This window comes from Lathamus discolor, chromosome 1 (genome assembly GCF_037157495.1).
Source record: "Lathamus discolor isolate bLatDis1 chromosome 1, bLatDis1.hap1, whole genome shotgun sequence".
NCBI lineage: Eukaryota > Metazoa > Chordata > Aves > Psittaciformes > Psittacidae > Lathamus > Lathamus discolor.
This window is the reverse complement of record NC_088884.1, coordinates 143559870-143573229: the sequence shown is the minus strand read 5'-3', so window position 1 is coordinate 143573229 and position 13360 is coordinate 143559870.

Sequence of the window (13360 nt, the reverse complement as noted above, 5' to 3'; positions counted from 1 at the left end):
CTGTGCTGACCTTTTCCCACACTTGCCTGACAAGAACAGACCATTCTTGTTCCCTGAGGATATTGTCCTTGAAGATCAACCAGCATCTGCATTTGGCTGCAAACCATCTAAAAACTCCATGATATTTTACTCATAATAACAACTTTAACATATTCTTTCTGTGTAGTAAGTTTTTCTTTTTTTTTCCTTTCTTTTTCTTGAAAGCTTGATACCTAGCTATCTAATTTAATATTCCAGAATGCTACTAGATATCTAAATACTTGTAGATCTAAAATCTTGCCCTCAGCCTTCTGTCCCATATTCCTGCTTTCCCAGCAGGGGAAGGAAAGATTGTATCATGATAATTTTTTCAGTAATGGAATACAAATACATACTAAGAAAGATATATTATACAGGCACTTATGCATAGTTTGTGAAGTGCAAATTTTACGTACAGTTAACCCACAGTTGTTGTTGTGCAAATATAAAGAAATAACCTTTCTGAAAACTGGTAACATTTAAATCATAAAATATTCCTAGATCCCAACTTTCCATCTCCACTGTTTTTCTCATTAGAAAATCAAATATCAAAAAGATCCATCCTCTTAAGGGAGAAACAAAATATAAAGAATTAAAAAAAAAAGAAAATCTTTCCTTGGATTAAAATCCAATTACAACTTCTTGTCCTTCTAACAGTATGAGAATGGTATGGACAGTTTTGGAATCAAAGCAGCAAGCTGTGAATGATATATGAAATGAAACAGTCCTGCTGTGTATACCGCTGTGCTCTTTGCTATGTCCTGTAGACATTTGGGCACACAGTATTCACACTATGGGCAGAAAAATAGCTCTAGTAATGCAAAATTCCAAAAGCAAACTAAACCATATGTGGGTGAGAGAGAGGCTTAAGATTTCAGTATGTTCTCAATTTTCTTTTTAACACTCTTTCCCTTAGATCATCACCTTTTTTCCAGACTAGAGCCCATGAAGCAAAGAGAAGATAATTATTCTTAAAAATAAGCTCTTTATCATGGTAAAGATTCCCTTTATGGGTTAAAATTTCTTTCCCCTTCTCATCACTAGTCAAGACACAAAATTCTGGTTCATGCGTGAAGGTGAACAGAAGCAGCTTACAAGTCGACAGGAAAATATCTTACAAGTGAATTTATTCTCTTAAGTTTGATGGCTTTTATCACAAAGATATTACAGACATTATCAAATACCCAAGAGACTTGCCTTGCTGTAGCCATTGTGCCGGACTTTGGTGCTATGCTACATAAAGCAAAGGAGTTACCTCCTGGTTACACAGTACCAGTTAAAAAAGAATCAAGTCTATTGGTAGGCAAATGCTTATTAGTAAACTGGCAATGTCTCACTAAAAATTTCCTAATGTTTGCTAATTTCACTTAGAGTATATTTGTACTAATAACTTGGTGTGAGTTTTCGTCTTTGTGCCTAATGAAAAACTTCTTTCTAAATTCTTTTAAAAGTGTATCTTTTCAGGTAAGGCTTTCCAGATAGTGCAGGCTTTGTTTGGTAGCAAAGGCATATCTTTACTTGATGTCCAGATCTAATCAGTTACTGTACCATAATTGCAGTATTCCTTTCAGTGGAAAGATAATTTTACTTTGTGGGATTTTTTGTTTGGTTGTTTATTTTTTGTTTGTTTGTTTGCTTGTTTGCTTGTTTGGTTTTTTTTCTCATTTATTAGAGTTCATTAAAAAAAAAATAAAAGTAAGTGTTCCACCTTGCTAAGACCTTTCCTTCTGTGGCCAAAATATGTGTTGGTTCTGACAGCAGTGTCATGGCACAACCATGCCAAAAGAGACCAAGTTGCTGTGTTGGGTGATGAGTCATGGAAACTGAAGCAATTAGGCAGGCAGGTGGTAAGGATTGCTGATGTAATTTCAACGTAGTTCAGTGCACATTTGTGAATTTTCAGTTGGGATAACCTTTTAAAGTGTAAGTGGGCAAGAAAAGCAAATGGATTCAGGAACAAAAAGTTTTACAAGATGTAATAGGTTTTAAACTGTACTTTAATATGACATTTAAAGTATTTTCCTTAGTAAAAGCTACGGAAATACATAATTCATCTGCAGCTTGGGAATGTCTTCATGGAGATGGCAATTAGAAGAAAGTTCTCCCATCATGGAGATTTTTGCAGTAGATTATGTAGTAATCTTTCTGATAAGTAATGCAAGTAGTAATAGCTATAAGAAGATTAGAGAGGCTTTATGACTGTGGAAACCTATGGTTGAGTTTACACTTGTCTTTTACACATTCCCAAATCCTTCATAATTCTAGTAGAGAATCTGATATCACTTTTAACCAAATTTAAAGAACAGTTTTCTGTATTATTTTCTTGCACAAATGAGGAAAGGGGCTTTCATGTAAGTGTAGAAATCACAGAGGAGCAATGGCATATCATTCTCAGTGTCAGGGCACAGTGGGAGCTGGTGGCTCTCAGGGGCCCAGATGTGGGGAGTAGAGGGCTCTCCCCCAGGGCAGACAGGGCAGGGTCCATCCCACCATTGCAGCCAGGGACAGCCCTTGCCCTGGGCACTGGCAACACTCTGGGGCTGGGCTGAAGCTGGGCCATGACATCAGCCTGTAGCTGGGGTTGGGATCAGGCCTGGTGAGGGTAAAAAAGGCCAGACACAGCTTCAGGGTAGCTAAGCTGGGATGTCGGTGTGCAGCATGTGTCTGCATCTGGATAAATGAGCCAGACACAGATACCACTTCAATGCTCCCAAGTAACCATTACAGATGATGGAGCCCTGCTGTCCTGGAGAACACCTGCCGATGGGAAGTAGTGAATAAATTGCTTGTGTTGCTCTGTTTGTGTGTGAAGCTTTTGCTTTACTTATTAAACTGTCTTTATCTTAATCCACGAGTTTTCTCACTTTTAGTCTTCCAGTTCTCTCTCCCACCCCATGGAGTGGTTGTGTGGTGTTAAGTTGCCAACTGGGGCTAAGCCACAAGTGATTACTTCAAAACTATTTTTATTATCTATACACTCTTTCCCAGTTCTTTTTGCTAGCTGAAAACAAGTCATTCCTGGAGGGACTGATTGTTTTTACCAATTATGAGTTATGCAAAATTTTGCATTTAGAGGTAACTTTTTAAAAAATTTGAAAGGCCAGTGGAGGACTTCTGAGTTTGTCTTGCATTTTCATTAGCAATAATTATTAAATTAGAATTTTTTTGTGAGAACCAACTACTGATATTGAACTAATGCTGCTGTTAGAAAGTTGTGTGCAGTGTCTTTCTTAAGTATCTAATTTTGGGAATGTGTATGTTGGTAGCTGAAAGACTTTTCAGATCCCCTTTCAAAAATCCCTCTTCCAGTGCTTGCAAGATATTATAGGTCATATGTATCTTCCAGGATTGTCCATCAGCCTTGGAAAATTGCTGTAAGAATCTAAATGGCACTTAATTTTCTTTCCTCAAATCTTAGCCTTAACCTCTTACTGATACAAGATATGTACAAAAAATAAGCAATGGAAAGCTGCAGGTATGCTGATACCACTGCATAGAGTGGTGACTGATACTGCCTTGTGTTTTGTCATGGCTCACACTTCATTTATGTATTAATCTTCTTATTCATTTCTTATGTTTTAGTGACAGATGTTCTTTCATTTTTGCTGTTTATATGCATGCATCCAGCACTACAGAAACACAGTTCATAACTGGACATTGTATTCTAAAGGCCAATAATATGGAAATACATTAAACATCTTGAGTACTATTATCTTTTTTCACTTCCTAATTTCATTTACAATATGATTCTGCATAATAATAGATACATGTAAAAAATCACATCAGATCATCTTCATATATATTTTTCCTTCAGTGGTTGAATTAAAGCATGAGATGGGCAAAATACATCTAATATAATTTTTAGTGCTCTGAGACTACTGTTTTGTTTTTTTTTTACTGGTATCATCTTTCAGTGCTTCATTACCCCAACTGTTAAGCAATAGAGTTTTATTCAAGGTGGAATTTGAGTTAGTTCTAATTCCCACCTCCGCATCTTCTTATATCTCTCTTCAAGGCAAAAAAGATTCCTAATGAAATTCAATTTTTCAGGGCAAATAGTAATATCAAATGATCAGATAGTCTGTCACAGTTCTCTTCAATAAACTGATTAAACTGAGTTTGTGAATCTTGGATTTTGGATCATTTAAGTGTCCTTCCTTCAATGCTCTACAATCTTGACAAATTCTAAAATGCAAAGCCAGCTGTATTGTACAGTGATAAAATCATATCCCTCCATGGAGTTGGTATTCTCCTTTTGAGCCCAAGGATCACATTTTCCTGGTTAGCCTCAACAGTGCATTCTGACCTTATGTTCAGTCTTCAGAGGTGAGATGGTGTACCTTTCTTAAGGAAGTTTTCCTAACACAATCTCAAACGAGCTATGTAAGCCTATGTATTTTAGCTCTAAATATCATATTTTTTTTACAACTACTGAAGTCACATGCAGTGAGAAAATGTTCAAATTTGTAACGCTTCAGTAATTTTTTATTAATGGTCTGATAGATGTGTTTGATGTGAAATTCAGAGTTTATCAAGAGTGTCACATGCTAAATATAAGCCTAAAATATCTTTTTCTCAGTTCATGGTAGACGAATTTGATTATTTCTAATAATAAGCATACATTTGTCTTTGAGATTTAGTTCCTGTTGCTAATGTTCATGGTCAGTGAAGTATCTGGTAATGAAGTTTGTGTTCAAAAGTACACAACTGAAATAAATAAATATTTGGAAAGATCAGATGTTGGAGAGGCAGGTAGGGTAATTTACCTCAATCCTATATGACATGTTGAATCAACTCTGTCTGTAAGCATGCAGCCATGTCTAGTTTTTCAATAAGCAATGCCTCTATTTTGCTGCTCATCTAATAAATAAGTGCTAGAATACTGATACAGGCTTATTTGCATGGCAGTTGACATTTCAAAATACTGACAAAGGGACATATCTTGAGTAAACACTTCTAAATGAGTTGGCTATTTCTGACTTTTTTTTTTTTTTATGTAAACAGCAATAAGAATGCAAGTACATTGCTGTCATTATTGGCATTTGCAGAAAACATTTTAAAAAGTGGAAGTTGAAATGAGATTACATGAGGTGTTACATCAATGCATTTTATATTAGCCAACAAAAATCTTGAAATTTACATCAGTTAAGTTTGCTATGAAGAATGGGCAGAAATAAGTACTAAAGTATTACAGGCCAATACATATTACTAAGCAAGATTTTGCTCATTTGTTTCTTTTTGCTTGCTTTACAGAGTCTAGGAGAGAACAGGGAGAAAATTTTCACAAGTACTTGTTAACTTTCCTGCAAACTGAATTTTTAAAATTAATAAACATTTGACAAGTAAATGCCATATAAAGCAGATAAGTGAGCTTACACTTCAGATAAAGCACCGTTTAAGAGACAAGGATTTCTTTCTGCTTTGTTTTTTTGGGGTTTTTTTTTTGTATCATTCAAATTTGTTGTAGACTTGAGCTTACCGAAACTTTAACTTTTTTAAGGCTATAACTGACAAAATATTTTATTTTTCTACTGTTTTAGTTTTTCTAACAAACTTTGTTAATCATTCCTTGATATTTGTCCTCTTTCGGAGTAGCAGTTTTCTTTTTTCTGTCTATTCGACATGCATTTCTAAGTTATAGGACATCATTAAAAAATACAATGACACATCTGTGGGAGTGATACATTTTGAAAATTTGAAGTCCCCAGTTCTCATGTCTTTTAAACATGCATTTTAAAGCATGGTGAGTTATAACCAAATCTTTTAAAGAAAGAAAAAAAAAAATCATAAGGTTCTTCAGAATTAAAATGTATTTTTGCAATTTGATTAATAAGCTAGAATGTTATGGTACTACATGTATCTGTATCATACTAAACATGCTTCTTCATACAATGACAACAACAACAAAAGATAAAAAACCCTCTAAATGAATACTGAATACCATTGTCTTATACCTCTTCTATCACCGTAAGACAAAATATCTTAGAATAGGAACTGAAAACCCAAGTCCTTAGATGGAGAGGCAGGTATAATATTTCTTTGCAGTAATAACACGGAGCACTTGTGTAAGTCTGCAAGATGACAGCCAAAAGCATTTTCTTTTTTGCCTTCTGGGACTAATTTTTTCCAATATGGTGTTAGGAACCCACAATGAAAACAAGCTCCTCTATCTGATAATGTCTTTATCTGAGAGGAAAAATAAATAAGCAATAACGGAAACCACTCAGTTTTGACATTGCTAGTGGATGTACAGGACTATGATGACAAATTGATAACATCACTAACAGGGAGGCATCCATTTGCTAGGAACCAGGAATTCATTAAAAGGACTGGAAGAGACAACAGAACAGCAGATGGAAGACAACTTCAGTGTCATTAACTAAGTTTTGACTGGAGCAAATGCTGTAATTGAGAACCTTTTTTTTTTTTTTCTATTATGACTTAAAAAATGCTAAAAAATTTCAGATCTGAATGAAAAACAGGGATAATAATTGAGGTGGTTGTTCTTCAAAATTGTCACACCAAGGAAACTCAGATATCTGCTAGTAACATTTAAAGAATTTGAATTTATGATCATGATTATAAGTTGCTACACATCCCACCCTGGTTCTGCAGATTAACTTCAAACAGCGGTTGATTGCAATTGTGTACGGAACAAATTGACTAACCTCTTGAAGTAGGTATTTTCCTGTTAAAATGAAGAGTAGATTAAACCGAAGCAGACCTTTAACAAATGTGAAGGGAAACACACAGTAGAAAACAATGATGCTAAAAGGTTGGGTTTGGTTTTGGTTGATTTTGGTTTGTTTCGGTTTTGTTTCACGCTCTTAATTGTGGATCAGATATTAGGATAGATAGATCTTCTATTCATGTGCTGTGTCAGTTCAGCTGTCACAGAAAAATACCTCTGATTTGACTATTGGAAAGACCAAGAATCACATAGTATGGATAGTTAGGAAAATGTCATGAAATAAAGTCAAACATGAGAAAGAAAAAAAAAAAAAAAGAAGACTTAAGAAGGCAATTCAGCTTTGTTCTGCATATCTGACAAAAAAGTGTGGATCATAAGAGAAATTCCACCATATCTTCTCTATTGTTGCTTAAATTCAGCTACTTTTTTTGGAGAGTTTTCTGACAACAGAGAGAAATAATAGTTTTCAAACACAATTGTGATTATAGTTTTAAAAAAGGAAAAAAGACACTGAAACAAATGGCAGAAGCTTACAAAGTTCTACCTTATAGACATTGCACTCCTGAAAAAAAACATGTTTAATTTACTTCCTTTGAACTCCTTTCAATTCTCTTTAATTTTCTGAAAGTATTTTTGCTGTTTTTCTGCTTCTATATCAGTATCTGTATTTCTTTTCAACTGGCTATTGTCCTGTTGTGCTGCATCAAACAGGTTACTTTTCATATTGTCGCATTCAGTTAAGAAGGGCAAAAGGAACTTAAAAACAAGGTTCCTAGATTATTTTTATATTTAATTCCTATTTTAGCTGAATTGAAAAATTTTGGCTTTTAGCTAAACTGAAATATTAACTTCCCATGAACATACTAGACTCTTTGCTCATGCTTTTTCATTCTTTTTCAGTTACAGAAAAGCCCCTAACACTCCCAGAGCTCAAAGAATTTCTCATGCCTTTACGTGACATATCTGGAGACCTCAGCTACATTGATAGTTCTGGCCCATATTTCAGAGGCCCATATTTCAGATTTTTTATGTCAGCAATTTTGGTTCAGTCAGTTTGGTATCCATGAAATTATTCCTTTAAAATTACCTAAAATCTGTGAATCTTAGACAATTTAGGGGACATAGAAAGCAAAATTTCATTTCAATGGCCATTTTAGATTTTTCCTTTATGAATTATTTATTGGAACAATTTCGGTAAGTGGTACACAGAATCAGGAGACATTACCTGAGGTTGAGTATTCTGCTGAAGCAGCTGTATAGTTTGCAGCTTTGTATTCAGATTAATTGGAATATGTACTGAGACAACTGAGATGTTTTAATAAGGAGCTTTAAATAAGGAGCTTATGACTGACTGTAAACTCGGTCATACCTCTGCAGATAATTCCTGTTGCTATTATTGAAAAAAAAACTTAATATTAACCGAATTTTTAAGGGGTACATATGAGCAGACTTGAACATGTACTTGAACATATATGTATGCTTATAGGATGACTCATTCCGGTGATCATCACTTATTGCCGAGGATTAACAAAACAATTGCTGATATCTCAACAAATTGTTTATAACTAGCTCATACCAAACAACAGCTACTCAAGGTAGCTGTTCTGAATTTCAGAGTTTTTCTTCTTTTCATGTAAGCATTTTTTTTCTTCTCATTCTACTTCTGAATATCCTCTTTCATCTTTCAATTCCAAAAACGCTTACACATTTTGAAGATCTCTGCAGAGATCAAAATGTGTGAAGGCATATGCTGGTCTTGAAAATTTCCTAAGAGTTTGTCTTTCTCCCTGTACTATACCTTAATCACAAGCACCCACAGATAGGTTTTTTTTTGGTTTTGCTATTGATTAGAGCCTTTCAGCATCAAACTTCTTCCTACTACAGTGAATTAAAATCACTGTATATGATGCTATCGCATGCAACAGGACTATAATATTAAACTACTTTCAAAAAAGAATTTTTCTGTAAAGGAAGTATGTTATTACAGTACAACACAGTGCACCTGTTATGATGGGTTTCAAACTTTTCTTAATCAAGCCCTTTTCAAAAATGTATGATTGAGCTTGAAAATCTACCATGTGATAAAATTGCTTAGACAGACTTTAGATAGTTAGAAATGTATAAAAATAATTAATGTGTGAAAACTTTCAGTACACACTGTGTTTATTCAAGATATGCTTGATACACCTAAACCACAATTTTAATTTCATTTTCATTTGTTGAAGGTAGAAATAAAAAATACAGAATTCTAAAACTATGTAGACATCCAGTTTGTTTTTATTGCAATAGATAATAGCACTGGAAGTACAGAAATCCAAAATATCTATATCCTGGTAGAATCCTGGGACTGGATAACACCTCTTGGCTTCCTTTTGGTTTACAATTAAGAGCTTTGCATTAGTCAGAAAAATTGATTAAATATTCATAATCCAAGAACGAATATAACCAAGAACATCTCTATTACAATAGTTCTGCACCTTGCATACTGTGTGTAAAATAACATTTATGCGTTTTCCAGGGGACAAGAAAGTCACCTTTCAGTTTCCTTAAGTACTTTTGGAGAAGACTTTAGCTATTTCAATCAGTTAATTCATTTTAAAACAACAGCAAAGAAGAAATGTCTTCAGATCTTCAAAAAATTTCAAAACTTAACCAATAATGAGCAAATTCTTCTAGAGTCTCCAGAGCCATTAGTAACTGTATTTTCCCAGGTGGACAATGTTAATTTCTGTATTCTATATACATCTACTAAATAAATGAATAATACATCTGAACTCTGAAGAGGACTTGTTGTGATGATGACCGACTAGTCTCGTTTATTGCTAAAGAGATGGACACTTATATACTTTACATACAGAGATCATTGGCTCATAGCTTTTACGTGTTACAAGATCATTGGTTTATAGCTTCTACATTTTTGCAGCTACACCGTGCACCCCCCCACCATCCTCCTTCTCATGCACTTATCACTTAGTGGCCTTGGCTGTGATTGGTCATAGTATGTTTGCTGTTTGTGTCCTTCATTTCCTCATTATCTGGTGTGAGAGGTTTGCACCATGTTCTACACAGATGTCTTGTTTCAGCTGGTTGATGGGAACGTGACCTTTTGACCTTTTTCGACAAGCCAATCCTCCACAATTCCCCCTTTTTCTTTATAAAGGAATAAGGACTGAGTCAGGAGTCGTTATAAACAAGCAGAACAACAATGCTAAGCATAACAAAGTAACAAACCCCCTATAATTATGAGACCTATAACAGCGAAGCAGCTTGTAAAGCAAACGTATATGCAGCTCTATGAAGTGAAACTTCTAAAATCAGCTAAATATTTCTGAAGCGCTATAAGCGGTTTACATAAAAGATAATTTGACAGACTATACAAAAAGTCTTTGTTTCAGCTAACTCTGGCGAAGATGCCTTATAGACTGACAACCACCACAATATAATTCTACTGTAGGGTCACACTGATGACAAAAACTACAGAGTTATCGAAGCACTTGTTGTATCACCAATCTCAGTTGTACCACTATATGCCTGTGGCCATGGACTGGATCTAGGAGGGCGACCGTGCTCAATGAAAGCTCTGTGTTGACTAAGGAGTTAAGTTCTTCTATTAGTGGCTGTAGCGCTCGGCGCAAGCAACGCTCCTCCTGGGCCTGCGAGTCAGGGTCCATACACTAGCTCGGAGACGCCGTCACTGGAGCTTCTGCAACAGCCGGTCTTAGTCACTTGGATGGTACCCACAAGGGTCCTGCAGGAGCACAAACACAGGCGTAACCACGGCCCAGATACATTACTTCTGCCAGTCCCTGCCACAGATCTGTATTAGGATCTCGATAGTACGCCTTAAAAGAAGGCTTTATCTTCTGTTTGTACAAAGTGCTTAATAACCGCTGGAGTTTGTTCATCACCAAAGATGCATAAATAATTTAACGTAATTTCACCCATATAATCAGCATCGATGACACCTGGAATAATGAATAGTCCTTTCAACGCAGATGATGATCTCCCCAGTAGCAAGGCTAGTTTCATAGATTCTTTTAACAATTCTGGACCTAGCTGGACTTGAGCCTCCTTAGTGGAGAACTGTCCAGTTCCCTTCAGGTGTTGTAATTGCACCCCAATCAGGGGATCTCCCTGGCCTTGCTGAACTGCAACTGCCTCTTGAGAGGCTTTCTGCCAATACATGTTCCATAACAACAACTGTGAAGGGGTGAGGATTAATTTCACAATACTTTTAATATAACAGCAAATCCGTCCCCCAAATATATGACAACATCTGCCTAGTGGGTTCAAACCAAATGCCTGTAGAAATAACAGTTTGCCTTAACTGAGATAGCTATTTCCAATTTAAGGGAGACATTTCAGCATTTACTGCCTGACCTTGAGTGTTAATCTGGTACTTAACAGGAAAGGCGAGAATCTTTTCCTGCAACAATCAAAATCATTGTTTGACAGAGCCTCTCTCTGAATAGATTTCCAATCTATCACCTGGATTCGCATTTGTCTACCTGTGCTCTGCAACTTTACCTTCCTTTCTTCTCTTCTCTCCCCACCTCTTTTTTTTTTTTTTTTTTTTTTTTTTTCAAAAGTTGTTCACTCTGCTTTGCACGGCTACAAACAGCAGCCTGCTCGGCAGCAGCTACAGCTGCCTGCCTGCTTCAGCAGCAGCCATAAATACCTGTCAGCAACCACACTTTTGCATTAACCCTTTCTTGCCTGAAATGTTAAACCACTACTTGTTAAAAACTTTTACATGAACACGATAACAAAAAAAATACATAGAACACCATCTGCTCTCAGAGTCACACACACACACACACATACGTATGCATATGGGATCCCACAAGCACATTTCACACAACTACAATGTTTGAAACACAAAATCCAGACAATCATTACTCGCACTACACAGTCCCACATACAGAACATGGCACAAGGACTCTGTGAAGACTATCAGGAAACCAGCTCCAACAAGCATCATCGCAGTATGAGGTGGCAGGCTCAGCCCTAGCGAGCGTCCCCGCAGAGGCTCTGCCTCCCTCACATCGCATGAGGCTTGGGCTTTTATACTGATCAAAATGCACACTCATTCTGACACAGGTGGCCAGTCTATGTCAGAAGAAGTGGCCAGCAATGTCTATAAAGGTTTCCAAGCATCAGTAGAATCATAGACATTTGCTAACTTCTAGTACATGAGTATCACAGACAGACTGTATCAAATGAGTTGTATATAGGACCCCAAGTCCACGGTCCGTCACAGTCTGCCACAGTCCTCCCAATACCCCTGATAAGGGCATACGAGAGACCTTCCCACCACGGGTCTTGATCCAGCACATACATCACAGGGAAAGCACACAATACATCTGCATCCCACACCCATCTCGCTTCTCCCTTTACAGCTGTCCATTTATCATGAGGATCTGGGGGATATAAATTAGGCTTCTTTTCCGGTTCCATGTCAAAAGAGTCATCCAGGTCAGCATCAGAATTAACAGGCGTCAGAACTTCAGAAGCAGCAACAGCAGCCTGATGAGCACGCACAGGTTCCTTCTTGGGGTCAATAGGGTCCGGGTCAAAAAGACTGTCTTCATCTCTGTCTTCAGACTTTGCAGCCGCGGTGGCAACTGGCAGAGGCTCAAGGGTGGCCAGGGGTGGGGGGGGGACACTGCGTTCCACGATCTCACTTTTTGACTTTAACATCTCTAAAATAGTTCTCCAAACGACCAACAAATGTTTCACAGTGTCACTGCCTTCTGTGGCTGCGTTCTTCGGAGCTTTCCCGATCCCTGCTGTCTTCCCAGCCTTTTGTTTTAACAGGGTATTATATATAGCTTGCCAAATCTTATCTCCAAATTTTTGCCATTCTGCTAATTCATGGACAGTGTGAGGGTTAACAAAACATCCCTTAGACTGTCCATAAGCTAACAGTCCCTGCAGATCCTTCTGCAGGTCGATCCCTTTAACCTGCCGCTTCTGTAAGAAGGAAGTAAATAAATCATGCGCCGCTTGCCTTTCCATACCTTTGCGAGCTTGTTGCAGCCCCTTCAGGTTTCGGCGGCGCGTATCAGCCGGGCTCGTCTATACGGTCACCCAGGGTCTGGCGCTTAAAATCTTGAGATCTTGGCGCTTTGACCGTCCTGTGGCTGCGATCAGGACCCGAGCACAACTTACGTCGTCCCACCGTGGTGTTCGAGGGATCGCGTCGGGGTCACCATTTGTGGGAATCGCCGGGAGACGAGCTCATCCGATGATGACCGACAAGTCTCGTTTATTGCTAAGCAGATGGACACTTATATACTTTGCATACAGAGATCATTGGCTCATAGCTTTTACATGTTACAAGATCATTGGTTTATAGCTTCTACATTTTGCAGCTACACCATGCACCCCCCCCACCGTCCTCCTTCTCATGCACTTATCACTTAGTGGCCTTGGCTGTGATTGGTCATAGTATGTTGCTGTTTGCCGGTGTCCTTCATTTCCTCATTATGTGGTGTGAGAGGTTTGCACCATGTTCTACACAGATGTCTTGTTTCAGCGCGTTGATGGGAACGTGACCTTTTGACCTTTTTCGACAAGCCAATCCTCCACAACTTGTGACCACATGAAAAAGTCCTATGTAAGCAAATAAAACAACTGTGCTGGATTTCA